The sequence below is a fragment of the Nannospalax galili genome, unplaced genomic scaffold, assembly GCF_000622305.1.
Source record: "Nannospalax galili isolate Female #2095 unplaced genomic scaffold, S.galili_v1.0 scaffold596, whole genome shotgun sequence".
NCBI classification, from domain to species: domain Eukaryota; kingdom Metazoa; phylum Chordata; class Mammalia; order Rodentia; family Spalacidae; genus Nannospalax; species Nannospalax galili.
This window is the reverse complement of record NW_008340140.1, coordinates 1,056,417-1,082,009: the sequence shown is the minus strand read 5'-3', so window position 1 is coordinate 1,082,009 and position 25,593 is coordinate 1,056,417.

Genomic DNA, 25,593 nt, shown 5'->3' with positions numbered 1-25,593 from the left:
TTCTTTATCTTCCTTATGACCCAAATCCTTGAGTCCAATTCAATGGTTTCTTTTCCATTTGGAAATTTAAGTGACATCTAGAATTCAACGGGCCCAAAACTGGATTTAGTGAGTTCTCAACGAAATAAATATATGACTCTGAAGGAGAAAAAAATTAAAACACTAAAATAGGCAAGATAGAAGGAAGGAGGTGGAAAGGAGATGGAATAAAGGAAACTCAGTTGTACATTCTCAGTCCTACATTTTAATGAAGAGACCAGCAGTCACCCATTGTGCATCCAGGACCCAGGGCACTGTATCTTCCAGGTTCCCTCAACCCATATGACCAGTAAATTTCCAGGGTCCATGACTTTGTATTCTAAATGTTTCTCAAACATGCAATACAATATATTTCCTCACTGCATTTTCTCTGCTATTGCTTAGTCTTCAGCACCTATTCTCAGGAGTCAATGCACTGGGATATCTCAAAGGACTTCCATTTTCTCTTCCAACACAAACTTTATGATAACGAGTAGATGAATGTTCAAAAGTTAGAAGCTGCACAGAGCATGCCTTGTTACAGGTTCGTACGGAGGTTAAGGCGTGGACTATGCAGCCGGATTTGCTGGGTTTCATCATGGCTCTGTCACTTGTGACTCTGAACGTGTAACGATTTCCTCTGCTCTTCTCAAGGAGAATCACTGATGGCATCTCACTCCTCAGCTTGTTAGGATGTTAAATGAGTCAATAGATGAGAACAGGACTGTTGCTCAACATCTCCCTAAGCTGCTCTCCCCAGCTACTCCAGACTCTGATGGTCACCATCCTGCTCTCCATTTTATAAGGTCAACAATTGGGGACTGTACTTATGAGCAACACCGTGTGAGATACATACCCTTTATTTCTCTGTTCCTTCATTGTTTCATGTACCTTAATATCCTCCATGTTCTTACAAAGGATAAGTTGTTTCATTTTAACTGCCTAATAGTATTTCATTGTGTGCTAAGGTCACATTTTCTTTATCCAGTCAAGGGGTCCTTTGCCCAAGTTCCTTTGCTGCCTGTTGTAAATTATGCGCCATAAACCTGGGAACTCCCATATCTCTTTGATATGCTAATTTTATTTCCTTTGGATAAATGCCCAGTAGTGGGATTGATAGATCATACAGTGGCTCTACTTTTAAGATCCGAGAGCACTCCATGTTGTTTTCCACGGTGGCTGCACCAATTTTAGATTCCCACAGGACTGTGTAACTGTTCCCTTTCATCCACTTTCTGCCATCACCTGTGAAGCTTCCTTTGAGCAGATTTATAATTTAGGATATTACATGTAAGACTTTCATTCAAATTGAGATGATTTTCCTATATAGTGTGATATCAGATAGATTCCATTTCTCCATATATGGAGGTTGCATTTTCACAGCACCATTTATTTTTATTGTATTTAGTGCGTGCGTGTGTGTGCATGCGTGTGTGTGTGTGTGTGCGCATGCGTGTGTGTGTGCGTGCACAGACACAGTGCTTGTGTTGATGTCAGAGGACAGCCTTTAGGACTCGGTTCTCTCCTGCACCCTGTGGGTCTTCAGAATAGATCTCAGGTTGTCTGGCTTGGTGAAGGATTGGCTTTACCACTGTGCCATCTCACTCCTCCCCAACACTATTTATTAAAAAGATTGTCTTTCACAGTTGTGAATTCTTATCCTTTCCATAACGGTGTAGAAATAATTCTAGACGTTCTCTTCTGTTTCATTGGTTTGTCTGAACTTTCACCCCAGCGTTTTGCAGCCTGTGTTCCTTTCACTTCACAGTACGCAGAATTAGGTTTCCCTGTGGTATTTTCAAACTTTCCTTGTTTGGGCTGCTCTTCGTCCCCAGTTCTCCATCCCTCTAACCCCCAACCTCGTTCCTTTCCACCTCCAGTTGCCTCCTTTCCACTTTTGAGTCACTTATGTCCCATTTCCTCTCCTTCCTTAGTAACTATTCTTCCATCTCTCCCGGGCTCCTCTCTAGTTTTGTGACCTACACCCACACTCTTTACACATACACCCCAAACACACACATATATGCACACACACATACAAACATTAAAGGCACCAGACTATATGAGAGAAAACATGTGTTATTCATCTTTCTTGGCTCACCTCACTTAATATAATAATTTCTAGATCTACCCATTTTCCTGAAAAATCATGATCTCCCTTTCCTTTACAGCTGAACACGTTTTTGTTGTGTATATGAACCTCACTTTCATTATGTATTTTTCTGCTGATGGACATCTAGGCTCCTTCCATTTCTTTGCTATTATAAAGAGTGCAGCAGTAAACATGGATGCACACATATCTCTGTGCTTCATTTTGATAAGGATTTTGTTGAGCCTATTTCTTCGTGTAGCACGTACACCTTAACAATATTAATTCTTCCAGTCCAAGAACATACAGTGAAGTTTTCAGCTATTTTTGTATTCTTTAGTTTCTTCTAGCTTTGCTTGACAGTTTTCAGTGTAAAGAATGTTTTACCTTTTGCATTAAATTTATTTCTAAATGTATGTATGTGCCTCTAGTTGTTGTAAATGGTATGGTTATCTTAATTTCCCTTTCAGAGAGTTCACCATTAGCATGTAAAACTCTGGTCTGCAACTTTACTGATTTCCTTCGTAGATCTCACAGTTTTAGCTTGTGGCTTCAGGGTGTTCTATATATAAAATCATAGCCCCTTCCAACAAAGACCATCTAGTTTAGTATTTTCCAATTTAAATATCTCTTCTTTCTTTCACTACCTAACTGCTCGGACAAGGACTCCCTGCATTACAGTGATTAGAGCAGCGGGCATTCCTGTGGTGCTCCGTATCTAAAGGTAGAAGCGTCCAACATGCTCCTGTTGCATACTGTGCTGGCTGCGGTTTTTATTGGGCACATCCTGTATTGTTCTGGGGTTCACTCTATCAGGACCTACTTTGTTGAGGGGTTTTTGTTATGAAAAGACTCGTTTGTCAAACGCAATTTGAAATGATAATATTTTCATACTCATTCTGCTTCTGTGATGAACCACAAATTCTATAGATATTTCTTGGCGCATCCTTGCATCCGTTGGATGAAGTCGAATGACCTTTTCAATATGCTATTGTTTTGGTTTGCTAATGCTTCTTTCATACTTTTACATTTAAATTCATCATGGATGTTCACTTCACCTGCAGCTTTGGTTACTCAGTTTGTTTTATTGTTGACTGGATACCTGATCTGCTTGTTATCAGAACAATGCTGGTTGGCCCATTTGGGGACCTCCTTCCATTCATCATGCTTTACTTTACCTCTGGTCTTTCACCTTGTCACCAACCACCTCCTCTTTCTTCTTTGAAGTTTTAGTTGAATAATCTGCTCTGCTTAGAGATGTTTCTAGAAGCCTTGACCTTATAGGCACTCTTCCTCAACCCCATGCGTCTCCCATTGTCATCACATTAATTCAGAGTGTAGTAGCTGGAGTTCTGCGTGTTTGACTTGAGCATAAACTGTCCCAGCACCAAGAGGTTGGCAGCCCTGTTTAGTGTTCATTTGCATATTGGTGCAAAGTAAGGACAGATCCATATTGGATGAATGGGCTAAATCAGTGAACCTGAGCATTGTGTCATCTGTACAAATGCTCACACCAAATGCATGCCTGATCAAGCCCAAAATCTAGTGGTGAATAGAAAGAAAGCTGCAAATCTTCGATGTTGAAGCTGCTAGCTTGGAATGGTGGCTGAAATGTTCTCTCTTCTTCCCTCCAGTGACTTCTCTTTTTCTCCAGATTTCTTAACTTGGCCATGAGCAACTAGGGATAGTCTGAGTTTTTATTCAGTTTTCTCACTTACAAGTCCTGGTATGTGCTCACTTCTTCCCTGAAGTTCACAAAGTATCTTATCTCATAACCATTTATAATATAGACTCTCACTGCCTTGTGAATGATAATGGCAGAATTTTGACTTGAAGGGTTATAATTTATCAATTTGTATAGCAGTTTTCCTTAAATTAACAAGAGGAAAGGATACAATTCACATTAAATTCATTTATATCTACAAATGAATTTCTACACCTATATGCAGAAAATCCATAATCATTTCATTTTGTTTTGGTTGTATAAAAATAGCTTTTATGTATACTTGTTTTATTTTTTCATCACGAATTTCCAGTGATGACAGAAACGCCACACCCAAGCATATTTGCAATGCAGTGAGACTTCTTCTTTGCTGGCACTGAAGGTAATGAATTGAACTGCTAGATAAATATAAGGATTTCTGCATTGTAGCAACATTTTCTGAGCTAATTGTCAAAATACTAGGCTGCTTCAAATATTTTTCTGCAACAAAAGAGAATGCACAGAACAGACTCACACTGGAACTGTTGGAGATGGATTTGATCAAGAGTTAAACACATTTTATATCAGAAAAGATTGCTTAGTAGTTGCCACATCTTCAGAAGGAAATATGGGAGCTTTTCGAATCACTTCCCCTTGGATTTTCTGCCTACTGAATAGATAAAATTAAAAAAAAAATAAAAGATCAAAGATAGCAAATACCTTTTCATTTATTTCCTACTGTCCTTGAAGTCACTTTAATTCCTTTCATGCTAAGAATAGAGCCCAAATAAAAGATTTCCCAAAGAGAAAGTCTATTCCAGTATCTTCCTTAAGTACCTCCCTCCTTCTCTGCCTCTGAATTGGAGCCCTACAATCTTAATATATTGTTGGAAATATGCACTGATGATTCAGTACTTATTTACCCATCCATCAATCCATTCATCTACTCACTGAATGCACCCATCCACCCACCGATGCACCCACCCATCTACCAATGCATCCACCCTTCACCTACCAATCCATCCACACATCCATCCATTCATCCATGCACCCAATCGCCCACCAATTCATCATCCACCCATCCATCCATCCATCCATCCATGCATCCATCCATCCATCCATCCAGACTTTGAATTTCCAGCACACTGTAGTTTTGTGCTAACTGTTTTTTATGGCCCTTATTTCCCCTTAATGAGTCATGGTTCACACCTGGAGAATACAGGTTGGGTGATGTTTCCCTCCATCTGTTGTTTTTAATGTTAAATTTAGAAATTTCTGGCAGTGCTCAGATTCGATAATGATAGGTGAGGGTGTGTTGGATACGTGCTAGCAGAAAGGCATTTTATAATTCCTGTGCGCAGTGAGTAATTTCCAACCCACTGCCATCTCTCTTTGGTTGCGGTAAACCCTAGCTACAAAACACTCAGCTGGAATTGCTCACAAAATAACCTTTCAAGTCATTTCTGTTTTCTTTTCTGGGTATCATTTGAAGCATGATGCCCAGTGAGGTAGAACTTTAATTTGTATTTATTCACTTATTTCTTTAAATTGGGTAACTTGTACTTAAACGTGCTTGCTTGTTTCCTTGGATGGAGACAGTACCATCCGTTTATCTCGGGTTGAATTTCTTTCTCTTCCAGCTTATAGTACAGGGAGACCGGCAACACTTGCATGAGGAGCTGTGGGACTTTACGCGAATGAAATGTCAGCAATCTAGATTCTTTTCCGTGTTTTAAATCATTCCTGAAGTAGCTGGGGCTGTGAGTGAGACCTGCAGGCGGGACACAAAACACAAATGGCCTAAAGGAAGCTGGAGAAGAAGAGTCAGGGTGGATGTCATAGACAGCACATCGCTCCAAGCTCTCCATCTCAGTATGTAACAAGGGACTGTGATCTCTCAGGCAGCATGGCTGAGGCTGGTACTTGATCTCTGTGTGACATTTCACATTTCAAACCACATTTCTGGCCTTCTTGATGGGAAGCAACAGCAGACAAAGGTAATACAGAGGCAGGTGTATTTTCTATCATGGTCATTAGCAAGCACAAGATCCTGAGTGAAATCTTTGGAAACTAGGAGTGAACGTCCTTCTCACCTGCGTTGCAGTGCCACTACTTAGGCTGAGGTGTGATGGTCAGCTTCAGTGTCAAATTGATACAACCTAGAATCACCTAGGGAAAAAGTCTCAGTGGGGGATTGTCTACATTGGGCTGGCCTGTGGGCATGTCTGTGGGGTGTGGTCTTAATTGATGTGACAAGAACCAACCCGCTGCGGGCAACACCACTCCCCAGGCAGGGGGTCCTGAACCATGCCGGAGTGGAGGAACAGAGTTGAGCAGAAGCAAGCGAGCGAGCACGCATGTGTTCTTCTCCCTCTGCTCTTGAGTGTGGATGTGACGTGACCAGCTGTCTGAGGTCCCTGCCTTGCATTTCCTGCCAGGAAAGACCACAACCTGGAATTGTAAATGGTTAAACCCCTAAGTTGCTTTTTGTCAGGGTATTTTATTGTAGCAACAAAAATGAAATCATTAGTGGCATAATTTAGGAGGATGGTAACTGTTTCACAGAGACAGTACTACTCTTGGTTGGAGGAACATATTTATGTTAAAGGAAATGGATAACCTATTTTTATTGAAATTGGTATATAAAAAATCTCTAGTAGAACTATTAGGAAGTGTGACTGTCTGTGGGTCTCTGCTTGGGTCAGTATGGACAGCTTGGATGATGTCTCTCAGAATCTCCTCTGTGGAGGTCCAGGCGAGGCAGCCCCAGAGAGACTCTAGTGTGAGTTTGAGAGGGCAAAGTGAAGCCCCAGTGCTGGGCGACTTGCTCCATATTCTGCTGGGTTGCTTCTTGGCGCCCAGGCAGTGGCTGACCTTGTCATTGCTGCACTGCCAATGGCTCTGCAGCTCCTCCTGCAGCCTCTCCCATTCTGCTGCAGATGTGTGTGTATGTTCTACCGTGATTAAGGACTCTCGTCACCCCAAGAGGGGCAACAGGAACAGGAGCCAACCCCTGTAGGCACACCCTCATCACCCCAGCAGAGGTAACAGGAACAATGGAAGTTTCACACTGTTACCATGGATTCTAATTTCTGTTTGCAGGCTCCAACATTCCCTAGTTCTCCTTCATTTTATAACTGTGTTCCCTTCCCAGCTCCAGCTCCCAATGGGACATGCATTAACTCCAGCTTCACACATGAAGAGAACATTCTCAAAGAGGTGTTTACATGGCTCCTACTATTGCATATAAAGCTGTTAGGGGGTCCATATTTATTTGTTGGATTGAATCCCATGGTCAGACTATCTCTGGTATCAGTCGCTTGCTGACTGGCATGTTTCAGCCCACGCTGGGCTTCGCTGCACACCCACGAGAATATTTCCTATCAGAAAACCTCAAAGGTGTGTTGTACATATCCAACGGCCCTCCTCATTCTGCATATTGGAAGAATCCATGTGAGCAAAGGAAAATTCACTTTCCTGATGAAAGCAATCTTGTCTCTGCTTCTACCCCATTGTAGGGGTTTCTTCATCTCTTTTGCTTTCCCACATTTGTTAGATGAAAAGAGGCCAGGATAAAAGGTTTGAATAAGAAAATCTAAAAAACCAGAGTTTGCCTGTTTCCAAAGAGTGGAAACAGAGCTCACATCACATGCCACTTTAATACATTTTCAGCACAAATGCAAGTACAACTTGTTTGTGTGTGTGCTGCGTGTGAGAGTATGGTGATCACACACATGTGTTGAGTGGCTGAGATTAGCAGTCTGTGCCACCATGCCCAGCCAAGTCTTTGTAAGTCTTTGAAGTATGCTTAGAAAATTGTAATGTAGCAGCTTTAAAGGAAATTAGCAATACACAAACAGTTCGGTATAGAAGGATATTGTGAGGGCTGGAGAGATGGCTCATCAGTTAAGAGCACTGGCTGCTCTTGCAAAGGACCCACGTTCAAAATCCAGCACCCTCATGGCAGCTAACAACCATCAGTAACTCCAGGTCCAGTGGTCTGGCGCCCTCTTCTGTCCACCATGGGCACTGCACAACACTGGTGCACTTACATACATGCAGGCATAACACTCATTCACATAAAGTAAAAATAAATGTTTTTTTTTTTAAAAGAAAGGCGTGTGGTCCAAGTTGAGTTAAAACCTACCTAATGGCTGCAAGGAGGCACAGTAACTGTAACAGAGCCCCAGCCACTCCACTTTCAAGGGAATATGAAGGACCTAGAGATCACCACGCTCCTGCAGGAGCTGGGCCCTGCCTTCTAAAACAGTCAGGCATGTGATCTGCCATACAGAGGGAACAGCTGGCCCTCTGCCTAGGGGTAAAGTGGGAGGGACAGGGCCCGACACTCGAATCACTTCACAACTCCACTTACAAATAAAGTTCTTTTCCCTCTTAACTTAGAAGCCGAATCCACACGCTAAGAATATTCCTGTTGTTGGTGTGAAGGGAGTGACTTCACATTTTACAGAATGATGCAGACGCAGACAGGCATTGCTTGGCGCCTGATACCTGCAGGCTTCGGCACCTCTCCAAGTTCAAAACCAGCTGCTATGACCCAATTTTAAACTCACACAGACACCTTCGGCTAATGAGGGTCATACTTATTCTTTTGAATCTTTACAAGGTATAATACGTGTGGAAATCAAGAGATTAAAAAGGTGAAACCACATGGATGCTAGGAGTCGACACCTGTGTTCAGACACAAGCAGGAAATTAAAGACGTTCCCATTTCACTTCTAGAATTAGAAAATAGGAAGAAAAGCAGGGCCCCCACCTCTGTGGACCTGTCATTTAAAGTCACTTCAAGGATTTACAGAATTCCTTAGAACATCTCTAGGTACCTACTAATCCAGTCAGACAGCTCACTCACTGTTCTACCTTAGATTTGCCCTCTCTGGACCTCGGTTTACTAATCTTTAAAATTAAATTATAATAATACCAACCTTGTGGAACCATATGAAGATTAAAAGAAAATTAGAGCTAGGAATTTGGCTTAGTTGGTAAGTGTTTGCCAGGTAAACATTAGGACTTTACCTTGGATCTCCAAAACCCATGTAAAAAGGCAGGTACCACAGTGTATCTAGACAGCAGGACCCTTGGGGCTCACTGGCCAGGCAGTTTGGTTAAATCAGTGAGCTCCAGGTTCAATGAGAGACACTGTCTCAAAAATAAAATGAAAAGAGATTGAGGATAGCACTGAGCATCAACCCCTGGCCTCTACAACATACAAGAATACAGTCACACACATAAAAGGATTAAATGAGAAATGTTAATACCGAGAGTTTTATAGTGTCTATATTACTATTCTATCTATAAAAAAGCTAAGCAATATCTCAGCTCTTATTATTCTGAGTATGTGCTAAGTATGTTCACATGTAGTCCTTTGGAACCTCAGTAAGTGTCATGTGTGAAAACAGAGATAGTAGCCCAAAACATTTAAGTAAACTGCCCATGGTTATTGAGCTTGTGAGAATACAGACTGTTCAGCATTATAGTTAAAAGCTTGGACTTTGTAACCAAATGATTTGAAATCAAATACTACTTCCTGTATTTGCTGAACATCTGATTCTGCACAAGTTTTTAACCTCTTCAACATCTCAAGTTTCTCACCCATAATGTAGTCCCAAATAGATTGTTATAAGATGTCAACTTGGGGGTAAGTGCTTAGAACAGTGCTGGGAACTTGCCTAGCACTGTCTAGTCATTACCCTTCACTCTGTTGGAGCTCAGGGATGACTTCCTATTCATCATCATCTATTCGCCTTACCAAATTTGCACAAGTCTAATAATGAAATTGGAGTACTCATGAAAAATGAAGATTCAAGGAGAGGAATGTAGTTCAGTCAGTAAAGTGCTCTCCTCCCAAACACAAGAACCTAAGTTCAAGTCCCAGAAACCACTTTAAAAAGTTAAGCATGGCCCCCACCCCCACCCAACTTAATGCATGTGTGTGCACACACACAGACACACACACACACACAGAGTCAAATTTGTGTTCCCAAATGCCCTTCTACAATGATCTCTAAGCCTTGGGAGGCTAAGGGGAGGTATGGGTACCTAAATATGATGAAAATATATTCTATGAAAATTGTAAAAATTCAAGAAAAGTAAGAGAAAAAAATAAAAGTAAGTGCTAATAAAAACAAACAAACAAAAACCCCTAGGAGGATGCCAGTGGGGAGGGGGATAAAGAGAACTAAGACAAAATTCAATAAAAAATATATTTTAAAAAAGTTAAGCATGGTTTCCGGTTATTATAACCCAGTGCTACAGAGGCAGAGATAGGCAGATCCTTGGGGATTGTTGGCCAGCCAGCCTAGCCTACTTGGCAAATTCCAGGCCAGTGAGAGACCCTGTCTCTAACAACAGGTTGGACAGTGCCTGAAGGAGGCTATGTAAAGTCATCTGACCTCCACATGTAGGTACACATGTGCGTTCACACCTGTGCACACAAGTGCCCCCCCACACATATAAGGGTTCATCAATTCTAGATCAATCATAGAAATACTCATATTCAATAACCTGGTGCCATTTTCCCGATGCAACCAGGTAAGCTTACTGGCAAGGCAAGCCTAGGGCTCTCTACAGCAAAGGTTTTCTATCCTCAGTGATTCAGTACAATTACTTATACAGATCTAAAAAATCCACATCCCTCACCCACCTCTGCAGGATATAATATTAATAAAACGTGAGATGTAGGGACCAGACATCTTTTCAGTCCAATGTGTTTAATGTCTTTGCTGATTAAGAATACTCCTAGTCTCATTCAGCATGGGTAACATTCAGTCTGGCTTTCAAGGCCTGGATTCTCAAAGTCAAGCCCAACAAGCAGCTAGTAATGCCAAGGTGAAACTAAATACTGTCAGCACTTGACCACATAAGGTTGTCTAGGTCGTGGAAGTCAACTTTGTGGTTTCAAAATCAAACACTGAACTTGCAGACTGATGGGCCTGGGTTGAAATGTCATAAATATCCTTTATGCAACTGGCCACTTGAGCTAACACTCTGACTTCCTGTCTTCTGTTCTTACTCCCCTTTCATGAAAATTGTGAACACTTAGTTAGATCAAAGAACTAGAGAGCTACAGACCACGGTTCCAAGGCTGTTGGTACCGTTGTGTGTTGCCATCACTGTACAGCATGTCGCTCACTTTAACCTCTGTGACACTGAGCTGAAGACCCTGGTACACTGTAGTTGTTGGCCTTTACTGCCACAGGAAATACTTGATGGAAAATCTTAGATTTTATTTATCACAGAATGACACTTCAGGCCCTATGCCCCGAAATGTAGTAATAACTAAGTCTGCTTTATGATGGCTTCAAATTAGTCAATGTCAGAAGCCTGATTGAAACACAGTAAATACACACACACGCACACGCACACACACACACACACACACACAATGCGCTCGTGCGCCTGCACATGCTCACACACCACACGCTCACACAGCTGGGAAGCCCAAGGGTTGGAACAGAAACTGAGATCATGAAGTTAAGTTTCTTCCATCTCTTCCCCGCAAATTCAAAGCACTACCCAGCACCGTCACACAGTGACTTCTCAATGAATACTTGCTTAGCCATTCTGTATGCCGTACGTGTATTCTGACATGTTCTCCGAAGAGCACGCATATTTCAAATTCTGAAAGAGATCTGTCTCTAGATTTTTTTCATACTTTATATTGTTCTGTAAGCCCTGGGAATTTATCCCACCTTGCAGAATCACAGAACAAAATAAAAACTGCATTTGTAGCCTTTCCAGGGCAATGCTTTAGACATCTTGGCCTTGTGTTTAAGTGAGAATATTTTTAAGTTTTCAGAATTTTAAAGTTGTGCTATTTTTGTTACTTTAAGGTAACTTAAAGATAAGACACATGTCCTCTATATGCTTTCACCTCTAAAAGAGGGTATTAAATTACTAGCATGACAGCTTGAGAAAAACAGGGAACGGTACCTACCTTAAAGTTTGTGTCAAATATACAAAAATTAGAATTGTTAGATGATTTCATCATGACCAAATGTCTTCATACCAGGCCCATTCTCCTTTGTCCATTCATTAATCATGCATGAGCATGTGATCAGGTATTGGCAATACAGAGTTGAATTAAAAATGCATGCTGGTGGCCGACTTGATGAAATCAGCAAACATTTACCTAGAAGCTCCCGATGGTAAAGATTTTGGAGACAGAGTTATAACCCAGAAGGATGAGTGGGTCCTGACGAAACTTTGAGAACAGACAGAAGTCAGAGATACGAGCAAAGAAGTAAAGACACAAAAAGTCTGTGAGGCTTACAGGTGCGCTAACACGATAGGGGAGGAAAGAGTGATGGTGCTTGTGACCAACGAGTTGGTGAATAATTTTGAAAGCTAGGAGAAGGTCCCTGAGGAGGTTACATGTGATTTTAGAACTGAAGCTGTTAAAGGTTAAATGTGAGTGAGACAATCATGGACAGCCAGGGAGAGAATGCTCTAGACTAAAGAAACAATATCTACATAGATTCTTGTACACAGAAGGAAAAATGGAGAAATAGACCAGAGCTGGTAAAGAACAATTGCTCCGGATGAGGTTAAGAGAGATGCGCTCCGTGAGGTAGACTTAAAACATAGTGGAACCCTGATGCCTGACCACAGCACAGCTGATAAATATCTGTCATATATGAGTTCACAGCAACAGTAGAGAATAAGTGTAGGAAAGTAAAAGATACAGAATACGGGCTGGAGAGATGATTCAGTGGTTAAGAATGCCTGCCTGTCTGCCAGAGGATCTGAGGTTGGCTCTCAGCACACACATTGGGAGACTCACAACCAGTTTATATCCATCTGTAATTCCAGTTCCAGGGTATCCAATACTCTCTTCTGGCCTCTGTGGTCACCCCCAGACATGTATCATGGAAACACATACATAACCATATAAATAGGAAGTTAAAGTGAATGTTTTTAAGCAATGATACAAAACAGCAAATAGCAAAGCATAAATGTATCCCTAGTGGAAATATATTTTTTAAAAAATATTTTACTTATTATTTTTATTTTATGTGTATGAGTGTATTGCCTGCATGTATGTGAGTGCACCTGAGTTATATAATGCCGTGGAGGTCAGAAGAGGGCTTCAGGTTCCCCTGGAACTAGATAGAGTTAAGGACGGTTCGTAGCCACAATATGGGTGCTGGGAATCAAACCCAGGTCCTCTGTAAGAGCAGTCAGTTCTCTCATCCACTGAGCCATCTCTCCAGCCCCCTGGAAATACATTCTGATGCAATTTCAAAGTTATAGATAACGTTGCAAGACTATTACCTAGAAATCTTGACCTAGAGGCCAGTTTCAAGTTTTTCGAATTCTCCCATGTCCTAGTTTGTTTCTTCATTGCTGTGACAAAACACTCTGACCACTACCAACCTGGGGAGGAAAGGGTTTATTTATCTTATATCTTCCAGGTCACAGTTCATCAGCTGCCATGTGGGTGCTGAGATTCAAACCCAGGTCTTCTGCAAGAACAGTCAATGTTCTTAACCACTGAACCATCTCTCCAGCCCTCAGTTACCTTTCTTCCCCAGCCCAGGCTTACCTGCCCAGGGATGGCACCACCCACAGTGGGCTGGGCCCTCCCATATCACTCAACAATCATGAAGGTGCCCCATGGACATGGCCACAGGCCAGTCCAATGAAGGCAATTCCCCAATTGAGGCTCCCTCAACCCAAGTGCGTCAAGTTGACACTAAAGCTATCCAGCACATCCCATTAATGGCCTTTGAAGGAAAGAGACACAACCCAGAATCAGACAGGCATGTCCTGTCGTCATTGGCTCTCTGACCTTCAATCTAAGAGGGAGTATATACATACATATATGTGTATATATGCATATCAATCTACGATAGAATATATATACTTGAGACAAGGTCTCGATGTGAAACTCTGGATCTCCTGAAACTAACCATCTCACTATGTAAATCAGGTTGGCCTTGAACTCACAGAGATCTATCTGCCTCTGCCTGTGTGATGGTTTGGAGACCTGTTCCCCATAGGCTAAGGAGTATCTCTGCAGAAATTGTTCCTTTAGTCTAGAACATTCTCTACCTGGCTGTCTCACATCCAACCTTCAACTGCTTCAGTTCTCAAATCACATATCAATTATATATGGTCCTCTTTTGGTAGCACTGTTTGGAGAGGGTCATAGACTTGGCCTTGCTGGAGGAAGCAGGCCAATGGAGGCAGCTTTGAGAGTCCACAGACTTGCCCCAATTTCATTTGCTGTCTCTAATTTCACCTGGGCCTGGTTGAAGACGTGAGCTCTTGACTTTCTGCTCCGGCTGCCCCTGCCATGGCTCCCCACCACGATGGACTTTTATCCCTCTGGATCCATAAGCCAAAGTGAACCCTCCCTTCTCTAAGTTGCCTTGGCCATGGTGTTTTATCAAAGCTCCCAGAAATGTCACTAACACAGCCTCCTAAGTGTTGGGATTCATGGGGTGCGCCACCACACTTGGCTTAGGGTATTTTTAACTTCTTATCATAGACATAATGTTTTCCTCTTTTGCTCTGGCCAGATGTCATGACTCCTGATGTAGATCGTTCCCATTGCAGGTGGTGTGGACTCTGATTACTCACTCCACAGGGTGTCTGTCTAGTACTGTTTCCCTCCACCTCTATCATCCTTCACCATTCTTTGTAAGAGAGACACTGACACTCTGTAAGTTCCCATCCTACACACATTGACCACTGGCTTTAGTACCACTGATAGGTCCTGTAGGCATTAGTTATTACCATCATTACAGCTAATGTGTTCAAGTTTCTAACTTGACCATTTCTTTTTCAGTTATTACTTTGCATTCTGCTATATGGGGACGTCCCCTCTCCCTTTAGTCACATTTCTATTTATATGGACCTGTGGCTTCTCATTTAATTAATTCTAATCTTCAGTGTTACTTATTTTGAAGGTCAAATTGTCCCTGATTTTGGCCAGTGGAAGCCCCTTCAAACTGTCTCTCATCCTTGTAAAATGTATTTAGCATTCCATGAGCCCATGTTTACTTTTTGGCACAATAAGTAAGACCAGTCTGGTCTATTCTTTTTCTGGACTGGAAGTGGTTATTCTCATGGTGAGACCTGGGCCCACAAAATAGGTAAATGCTATTTGACAGCAAAAACTTGGAAACAACTGTGGTCATCACTAATGGGTGTCAGTGACCTTAGGATGAAGGAGAGATGATAGATGATATGGCACCTTTGATTCCTGTCTACCACCATTTGTTCCTCCCTTTTTGATCAGAGTATATTCATATATGCACAGACACATAGACTGTAACTTGCCACCCGAATTATTGTAATAAACAGAAAAGGAAAGCAGAAGGAAGAAGGTGACAGATGCCGAGTTTCCTCTCCCCCATGCCCCGGCATTAAAGAATGAACACAGGGCTTTGTGCACACAAGCACAAGTCCTACTTTCAACCTATATTCCCAATTGATCTCCTTGACTTTTTCTTTTAGATGTATTTATTTTATTTTATGGCCATGAATGTTTTGCCTGAATGTGTGTATGTGCACCATGTACATGCAGTGTCTGTAGAGACCACAAGAGGGTATCAGACCCCCTGGAAATGGAGTTACAGGTGGTTGTGATCCACCAGGTTGGGAGCCAAACTCTGCTGTAAGAGCAGGAAGTGCTCTTAAATGCTGAGCCATGTCTCCAGACCATGTTCTTGTCTTAATGAATGCATTTAGCACTCTCACAGTGGGATCATTTCTATTAACTTTATTTTATCCTCAAGACAATTCTCATTTAAAGCCATATTCTACCTCTTTTAATCTAAAATTCTTAGACAACTGAGATTCCCTCTTAGGATCTTTTGGAGACCAACATCAGTGCAGCTCCATCTTAAACTACTCAGTGCCTACATGAATCTTCATTAGAGAGTTCCAAGCACCTTAATTGTCATACAAGGCATAAATATTGAAGGACTGGGTGTCAAAATAAACAGGTCCAGTTTTCAACCAAATCTAAAGGCCAAACCTTGTTATAAAGGCCAACTCAGTGACTGTATCTTATAAGACAGGTCAATATAAGTGTTGTCAGAGAAGAGTGAACTACAGAGAGTCCATGAGCATGGTTCCAAATGAACCTATTTACATCTGAATTCAGCTGAACTTGGGGAACAAAGCTTACCTAAGGAAAGACAAAAATTCTATACTTAATAGAATCTGCATAGGATGTTAAAATGTATCTAACAAAAAATTGATGGTGGAAATATCAATTTCTTTAGAAACTTGGGCTTTCATATTTTCTGATTCCTGATAAAAATCAAAGTTCTATCACAAGGATTGATATGAGTGTTCTTGAAATATTGACAGTGGCTCAATAGCAGATTGTAAAAGCTTATTTGCAAGAATGCCCCAAAGAGGAAATCAATGATTCTTAAACAGTGCTGTTCCTTTGCCTCTTCAAGGTGTTTTTATTGCCTAAGGCAAACTTTGATCCAGAAATCTTCATTATGAATGTATCCGATCCAGGTATGAGTCTCCCCGACTTATTTTTATCTACACCCAAAGAAGTCATCTGTCCATCAATTTACACAGTCATTCAACAAATAGTAAGGGTTTGTTCTGTTTTATCTGCATGGATTAAAATGATTGAGAGATTCACATATCTGTTCAAAAACATTTAAAAATTTTTCTTTACTTAATTATATGTATGAACATTTTTGTCTATATGAATGCATGTATGTATATATATGTGTGTATGCATGTATGTGTATGTATGTATGTATGTATGTATGTGTATGTATGTGTGTGAAATGCCTACAGAAGCCAGAAAAGGAAATCTGATCTTCTGGGAAAGAAGAAAATAATAGAAATAGTAGATGTCATGAAGACCTGGAAATAAGCTCGCTGATGGAACAACAGGGAAAGCTGTTTTAAATTTGATGATGAGAACAGGATCCTGAGAAAGCCGTTCAGGTTCAGAATAACCCAAGAGGCTTAGAAAGAAAATTTGAAGAGAACAAGTAAGTAAGTGTCTTTGCTAGAACCAGTATCTCAAATGGACACTTACACCATAAGATGGCATAAGTTTAAGTATACAGAAAGAGGGCCGGCATGGTGGCACACGCTTTTAATCTCAGCACTCCAGAGGCAGAGGCAGAGGCAGGAGGATCTCTATGAGTTCAAGGCCAGCCTGGTCTACATAGTGAGTTCCAAGCCAGCTGGGGCTACAGAGAGATCCTTTGAGAGATCCTGTCTCAAAATGAAAGAAAGAAAAAACCCAAAAGTAGAGTACATTAAGGAAGTTAAGGGACAGAAATGCTTCAGAGAAGGATGACGCTTCCAGAATATTCTATCATCATGGGAAAAGGCTGCTGCTTACAACCATAAAATGATAGTGTCAACGGGAGCAGGTACAAAACTGAAAACAGAGCAGAGCCTGGCAGGTCTTCACACATTTGTATTGACAATTTAATCTTCAACTGAGCCACAATCTGACGGCTAAGAGTGTGTCGTAAGTGGGTGAGCCATCTTCATAAGCCACCAATCACCTCCATCTGTGGTACTCAATGTGTTTCTTACCAGGTGTCAAAATTCCCAAGAGGGATCTAGTTTCACTGAATGGTATTATTAGTATGTACAATTGCATTTTGATCTGGCTGGTTTGTCTCAGCACAGTATAAAAGCTTTGTCTAAAACCACGGCCTCCCTCCCATGATTTTATTTAACAATTACCCCCCCCCCCCCGGGCCACACTTTCATCTCAGGGATAAGGTGACCTAAATTTTGAGCATCTGTTACCATCATTTAAGTATCTACTCTCAACACAACTTTCAGGTTACAGTGTCCTTCCTCACAGTCACATCTTCCTTTTATTTTTATTGAAGAAATAATTTAGCAGTCTATATGTGCTGACAGAAAAACGTTTTACAACTTTGGAGAAAATACAGAACACTGAGAAGATTACTGTTTGAATACCTGGAAGATACTTCCAGGGTTCTGAGGCATCCTCCCTAGCCAGTGTCCCCATGAACTAAACCAACGAAGATGGGAGAGAATGAAACCTGAGCCAAATATGGAATCCATCCATCTTTCATCAGCAACATATTCATGGAACTGAGTTCTTATGACACCCAGCGTAGTTATCCATCGGTACCAAAGTATCAGCACCTGCAGATTCTTCTCTGGTTCACAACCAGGCAAACTGAAGCGATTCTGTTGAAGATGTCCAATGAGCAACCTCAGCCTTTAAAATCAGAATTTCCTTTCATTTAGCCCAAGTCATCAAAAGGAAAGAGCAAACACATGATACCCATCCGGAAGTTAGGTTAGCGCTTCCTGGCAATGTTCTCTTTAACTACAGTGTAGATAACAAGAAACAGAGTGGAGGTTACATACTCAACAAGTATATCATTAACTTTCTTTTTTATTTAATTTTTGACAATTCGTACATACTCAGGCACCCCACCTTTCCCTCTCCCCCTCCAACTCCAGCTATCCCCAGTCCCTCTCAGCTTCATGACCTCTTCCTTCATTATTGTAGATGTACACACATATATAATATATGTAATGTATTATATAATATGTATATAATGTACTCGGTCCATTTAGTGGTACTCAGGTGCACATGTGTTTATGGCTGATGCCTTGGGATTGGATGACCTATCAGAGTTCATCCCTGAAGTAAACTGATCCTCCCTCCCTCAGCAGCTAATAATTACCTAGAGATCTTCATGTAGAGATGGGACCTCGTGAAATTTTTCCTGTCCACGTTAACGTGTCATCTGTACTGTCATTACGCCAATCTTATTTACCACTAATTTGCTTAACATTTTCTCTTCATCGTCCACCAAGAAGTTGTGCATTTTCCCATAGGCAAAGTAGAATACTGCACAGCTAAACATATGCCCTACAGGTATGCACAAGCACCTGCTTTTAGTTCTATTGTTCATTGATAAATTACTTTGAATGGAAAAATTATCAGTTAATATAGGTTGATGTAGAGTGATTGTCCACTAAAACAACACTCAAGTGACTGTGGTATACAAATCAGTTTGTGAGAAACTCCATTTGGACTTTCTGCCCAGAACTGTCGTGTCATGCAGTCCTTGGTCCTGACTCTTGTACCCCATGCTTGGGTTAAATCAAGAAGTGAGAATAAGTGGGTCTAGGAATCTCTCCAAGCAGCAGCTACAGTAGAAATGTAGCTAGGTAACCACAGGTGGACTACTAGGTGCCCTATATCATGTAAAGGGCCAGATTTCACAGGACAGATCTGGTATCTCATAAGTCTACTCACATTGTGAAACTTCATTTACAGCATTGTCTTTTTAAGTAAAAGTGATGGTCATAAGCAAGAAAAGTTGAGAGAGTTGCTGGTGGCAATAAAGGCTCAGTGCAAGATCTGTGAAAAGCTGCCTTGCGTAGGGTAGGATGTTACCTGCTTCTGCAGAGAAACTTCCCTGAGTAGCACCTTCTAAGAGGCTGTAGGGTTGTTTTTGTGTTGTCATTGTGAACCCAAGGTTCAAAGTTCTGAGGCTCAGTGAAGATTGATAGCTAAGGGCGTGGTAAGGTCTTTACCAGTGAAACTCAAGGGTAGCCATTCTCTGACGCCATTTCAAGAGGATGTAATCTAGAGAGTTTGGGTTACGAAGGGCTTCCGTGCTTAGGGCTATGATCATGACAAACTCCTTTCATCTTACAAAATTACAATTACTGTTTGGCATAATGCAGTAAGCCATGCGGAATTCAGATGTAACAGTTTAGGAAAGCGAAAGATACATGAAGTTCTACTAATTAGGGGCATAGGCCTTCTAGGAACTGTTTCAGAAAGAGATGGTCATCTATGTTTTCCCCTGGGAATGGATCTGATCACTACCAATATGCAACATTGTTGCCCAAGGCAACATAGACAATTTAGTTAGGTTTTCCCAATGCTACTGAATTGGTAACACCTTATTGAAAGGTTTTATAACTTGTCTAAAGAAATTAGAGACTCTATGCCTGGAAAATTCTAGAAATACTTTCATGAAGGAAACACATATTCTAATAACAGTTTATCTATCTTAAAAGATCACCCTTTCTTCATGGATACGTTTCTATTTCCCTGTTTATTTAGTTGTTTGCTACCCCATTGCTGGGGCTCAAACACAAGGACTTGCATATTCTAGTTGTAAACTCTACAACTTAGTCTCTTTCCTGCTACTGTGACAAAACATTCTTGCAAAAACAACTTAAGGGTAGATAGAGTTTATTTTAGCTCACAGTTCAAGTAAGAGTCCATTACTTTGGAGATGTTGAAGCAGGAGAGCCTTATGCGAGTACTTGCATGCCCGTGCTTCTCAACTCTGGCAGTCCAGGATCCCAGCGAGGGAATGGTGCCCCCACAGTGCATGTGTCCTTCCACATCAATTAATGTAATCAAGATAATCCCCGACATAATACTCAGAGGCTCATCTCCCACGTGATACTAGATGTTTTTCAATGTGACGGTTGATATAACCACCACAATCTACCACTGTGGTATGCCCCCTGCCCAGAAAGACAATGAAGAATCACACACTGAAAATGGTGCCATGGAGGGCAGTTGGGGGAGGGGCTGAATTAGATTAATGCTCAACACATGCATGAAACCACTATTTGGGATGTTTACTTTAAAAATTAGCTGAATAGGGGCTGGAGCGATGACTCAGTGGTTAAGAACACTGACTGCTCTTGCAGAAGATTGGGGTTCGAATCCCAGCACCCACATGGCAGCTAACAACTGTTCCTAACTCCAGTTCCAGGGGATCCAACAGCCTCTTCTGTCCTCCGTGGGCATTGCATGACACAGTTGCACTTACCTACATGTAGGCAATACACATACATACATAAAATAAAAATAATAAATAAAATATTCAAAAAAATTAGTTGAACATTTAAAAAACAACAGAAAAGGGCCAATGATTGAAATCCTTCCATGGGTAGTCATTTTAGAACTGTTACTACAGCAGCAGTTTTTAAATCATTTCTAGTATTTTGTCTATTACATGATGAATTATGGAGGAAAATCTTTACTAATAGAAGCTTTAAGAGATTTGGAAGGACTGAGCTCTCTGAGAGTCAGTATTTAAAATTGAATTCATCTTCTGTTAAACCAGTTTTCTTCTTCCCAGTCAGATGCAAAATAAAAGCAAGGACCATCAAGCAGATCGAGAGTTTGACCTCAGCCTGTGGCAGAATATCTCCTATCGGACCACCCTTCACCCTCACAGAAGACAATTATCAAGTTGCACAGAAGACAATTATCACGCTAGAAATATATCCTTAGAAAGCACTGAAGAGTTGCCAAGATAGCTGGAGAGAAATAACGGGTGGTAATATTGAATATTCGATGGAAGAGGTTTTCTCTTTCCTCCAAACTCGGAAGTGAGCATTATGTGGGAATATCTGCCCTTTCAGAAGTAGTGAGAACACCTGTCTCTGGCAAGTCATCAACTCCACACTAACAGGAACGATGCCCCTGGGTCTAGATCTGTGTGATCCAGCTTCGGCTTTCTTCTCTGAGTTGGCCTGGAGGGTGCATCCCTGCTTCTGTATTGCGAACACCTTTGGGTAAAGCAGGCCGGGGTGTACCCACTGTCACCACTGACAGCACAAGGGAATGACTCTGCCGACCTGGCTCCTGTACTCTCGAATCCCGGTGAGGCATCTCAAGTTCAGGCTCAGAAACTTCTCCCTTGGTCATGGCTTCAGACTGAAGCATAGCTCTCCCAGCTGAAGCCTGTTACTATAAAAGCAGATGAAAGAAAGACCTGGAATTCTGACTTCCAACCGCCTTAACTCATCCTTTGTGTTGCAGTCAGTGTAGAACCCAGAGGGGCAGAAAAAAGTCACAATTCATTATTGCTCAAATCCCAAGGAACATGCCAAGCTGAGAAACATTGTGTTGTGCTGCAAGGAAAAGTCCCTGGCCTTAGGTCTCATCCTCTGACTTGGATTCCCCATGTCTGCAATATACCATGAGAAAATGGTTATCTAGCAGAGTTCATGTCAACCCATTTATTGTCCCTTCAAAGGCCAGGTTCTGAGCTGGATGATACTAGGATATGACAATGTTTGATGGGGCCGGAGAGTAGGCTCAGAGGTCAAGAACTCACACTGCTCTTCCAGGGTACAGGAATTCAGTTCCTAGTACCCATGTCAAGTGGCGGACAACCCTCCGTAACTGCAGCTCCACGGAATCCAATTTCCTTTCTTCCTCTGGTCTTCTCAGGCATCTGCACAGGTGCACGCACACACACACACACACACACACACACACACACACACACACACACAAAGTAAAACAAAGTAAATATTTTTCAAAAGTGCTTGAGTCTAGCAGATTAAATCAGCATGTGTGAAGTATAATCTCTGTTGCCTGCCCACAAAAGCCCTTACCAACTCTCTCCTATAAATGCCTTAGCTCCAATCCCACTCCCCAGCCACCCACTTGCTGTCTGCCCCATCATTTATTCTGGTTATTTAACTGAACTTGTCACAATAGACTGACTTACCTCATCTATTTAACTGCACGTTCATGCATCACTGGTCTGAAACATTCTCCTAGGAGGCCATGTCACTGCCTGCCTACTTTACCACTACAGTCTCCCCAAATACAGTGTGATAATTGTGCAATAAACAGGTTAAGACATTGAATTTGTGATGAATTAATGGAAAATATTGCTTTGGAAGCAAGTCAAAGAGTAAGTATGGTAATAGTTTTATTTATCTCTGGAAAATTAGGACTGGCTGAGAAGAAAAAGTGCCACTGCTCTGGGTAGGCTTGAGTGGGTACCAGACTGGGGATTATCTGAGGGTCAGGAGAACAGCAGTGCATAAGCACAGTCGCAATGCCACAAGCCCCATTTCATCTTACATTATTTTCAATGGCTTGGATCTTCCTAGTTCTTCCCAGGAATACAAAGGCATTTCAAAACATAGGCAAACCCTCTCTCTGGCTTCATGCAGAGAGAGGACACCGAGCCAAGGGTTTATTTTTCCTTTTTGTCTAAGATCTCTGTCTGACATTGAGGCAGGAGCCTACCCGAGCTGTGAGAGTGTGGGTCAAGTTTGAGCAACAGTTCAGTGAACAATAATTTTCTTCAATTGAATCTTGCTCTGGGTCGGGAAATTCCCTCAGTGCTGTCAGTCTTGAGAGTTCAAAGAAGGCTTATCTATCTTGTATTTTCCAAATGGACTCTGCTGTCACCAGCAAAAGTCATGCATTAAATACCTAATCATCAGGATTTGGCCCAAGCTTTGTCTCTGCACAAAACAAAATAAATGGCCACTCCTCTTCTTTACAGCACCAAGAACACATTCTACCGTAGCACCCTAACACTTTATCTCCTATAACTCATCTTTATGCTTGACTTCACCTTGTGATGACACGTCTCTTGTGGGCCTGGGTTTGACTGACTCCTGCTTGATATCCATATGGAGTGGCACTGAGATAGCTTCAAATGTTTGCTGAACAAATGAGTTTTGTAAATACTAACATGAATAAAGCTAAGGCTATGCAAATCACCATAAATATTGAGCATGCAAAGTATACTGTGTACATATTTGTATGGTTTCTCAGGATTAAATAAAAATTCTTAATGTCCATCATAAACATATCGATTAAAATGCTTGTTCAGCTGCTTAAAAGAAAGCATATGCTAGAAGAATTAGCATGTAGAACATCAGCTGGATTGCCTAGTGGTTAGAGAATAAGACAGGGATGTGACCAAAGATTTAGAAATCGTTATATTTTGGTATCCACTGAAGTTTTGATTTTTTTTTTCTTTGAAAAATTCATACATGTATACAACTCCCCAGGGCCACCCCCAACACATCTCCCTCTTAACTCCATGTTCTCTTTTCTTTATGACCCACTGTGTCCAGTTAGTATACCTATATACACATGAGTGTGGGGCTATTCACTGGGGCCTGGAAAACCATACTAGTGGACACCCCTCAAAATAAAATGACTCTCCCTCTCCTAGCAGGCAGCTGCCAACAGCTCCTCGGCTAGGGGTAGGTCCTTGGGATCCCCTTCCAACTCCATGCTGAAATATTTAACTGCATTGGTCTTATTTTTGTTACCTAAAACCAAATATGAATTTAACAAGTACTAGAGAGACATTTTAATTTAATTCTATATATTGTCTTTTCAGCTCAATGTTTTTATACAAGTGACACTTCACTTGTATAATATAAATTGGTTATATATAATATTTGGTATTATAAAACACTTGGCAATATATAATAACAATTTTCCCAATTTTAATGACCTATAATGTCAATGGATCTTAGAAAACTTTTAAGTATTTTACTGCTTGGCATATACTATTCTGAAGGTTGAGGGATAGGATGGGTAAGTATGCTTATCATTAAAGGGCACAGTCAAGTCTAAACACATTTAATAAGGATTGATATAGCACTTGGACAAGTAGAATTGTAATTATCAGACATTGGACCTAAGGTGTCAGACTTAAATTTTTCTTCTACACTGAGTTATTAAATATCTAAAATTTTCTAGTCATCTTCAAATGAATATGAAACTTTTAAATTCATTATTCAATATATCTATTTGAATATGAATCTTAAGGTATGTGCTTGCTTTGGGGAACTGTCTAAGGATTCACCTATATTATGACAGTGTAGAGGTATAGATACTTCCCCAGGGACTTGACCAGAGCCTTTCTAAAAGTGTCCTCAGAGGGTCAGGAGAGGATTCTCATACCTTTTCCCTTCTTTTACACATGTGACCAATCTGAGTGATACTATGCTAAGGTCAGTGACAAAATTGAATGTCACTAAGGTTATAAAGAATGTGTATGTCAAAGACTTCTGATTTCTAGCAACAAAAATCATCTAAGCTAAATGAAACTTCAGGAGTTCTTACTAAAGATCACAAGGTTCTTTCAAGGAGCCCAGGGCAGGAAGGCAGCAGGGGATCACAGAGATAAGGGAGCTGAGACTGAGCCACAAAAGAAAGATTTCCTCTCCTCATTGCTCCCTAATCCGACTGTCATTTCTTTTCCATTCTGTGACTCCCTTCCCTGCTCCACTGGAGGGTTGGGTAGAAGATGGGCCCCCATATTTCTCCATGTCCCCTACCTCCCCCAGTAGTTCCTCTTCAAATCTCTTCTCCATCCCCGCTCCCCCAGTAATTGATCCCTACAGTGTTGTCAAAGCACAGGGCTGACTGAAGTGTGGACACCAATCCCTGTAGCTGGGGAAGTTATGACAGACACAGCTAAGAAGAAACAAGGATGGTTGTAAGATATCTTCTTAAAGAAAATCACGTGAAATACAGCTTCCTGGTTCAACCCATTCTCCTGTAGGTTTGGCAGCCGCGTGAGAAACAGGAAGCCACTGACAGAGACAAACAGAAGGACTGTGCGTCATGGCAGGAAACAAGGCACAACCGTGGAACTTGGTGACTCTTGGACTAATTCCTGGAACTTTGGTGTGGGAGTCAAGTCCAGTCTTTTAAAATTGATTCTTGTTTTGTTCTCCATTAGATGCTTAACCTAGTGGGTAGAAATCCTTTGTCTCCTCCCTCTTCGCTTCAGTCTGTCTCATATTTCATCTGTTCTCACTTATTCAAAAGCCTTGAGAAAGACTCTCTTGTCCTTGATCCCACTGACTGGTTCCAAAGCTCCCTCTAGCTGGTATCAAATGACTGTCCCTTGAGCCCCTACTTAGTGAGAGAAGCAGTTAAGGATTTTTTATTTTATTTGTTATTTTTATTTTATGTGTATGCATGTATTGCCTGCATGTAGGTAAGTGCACCCCT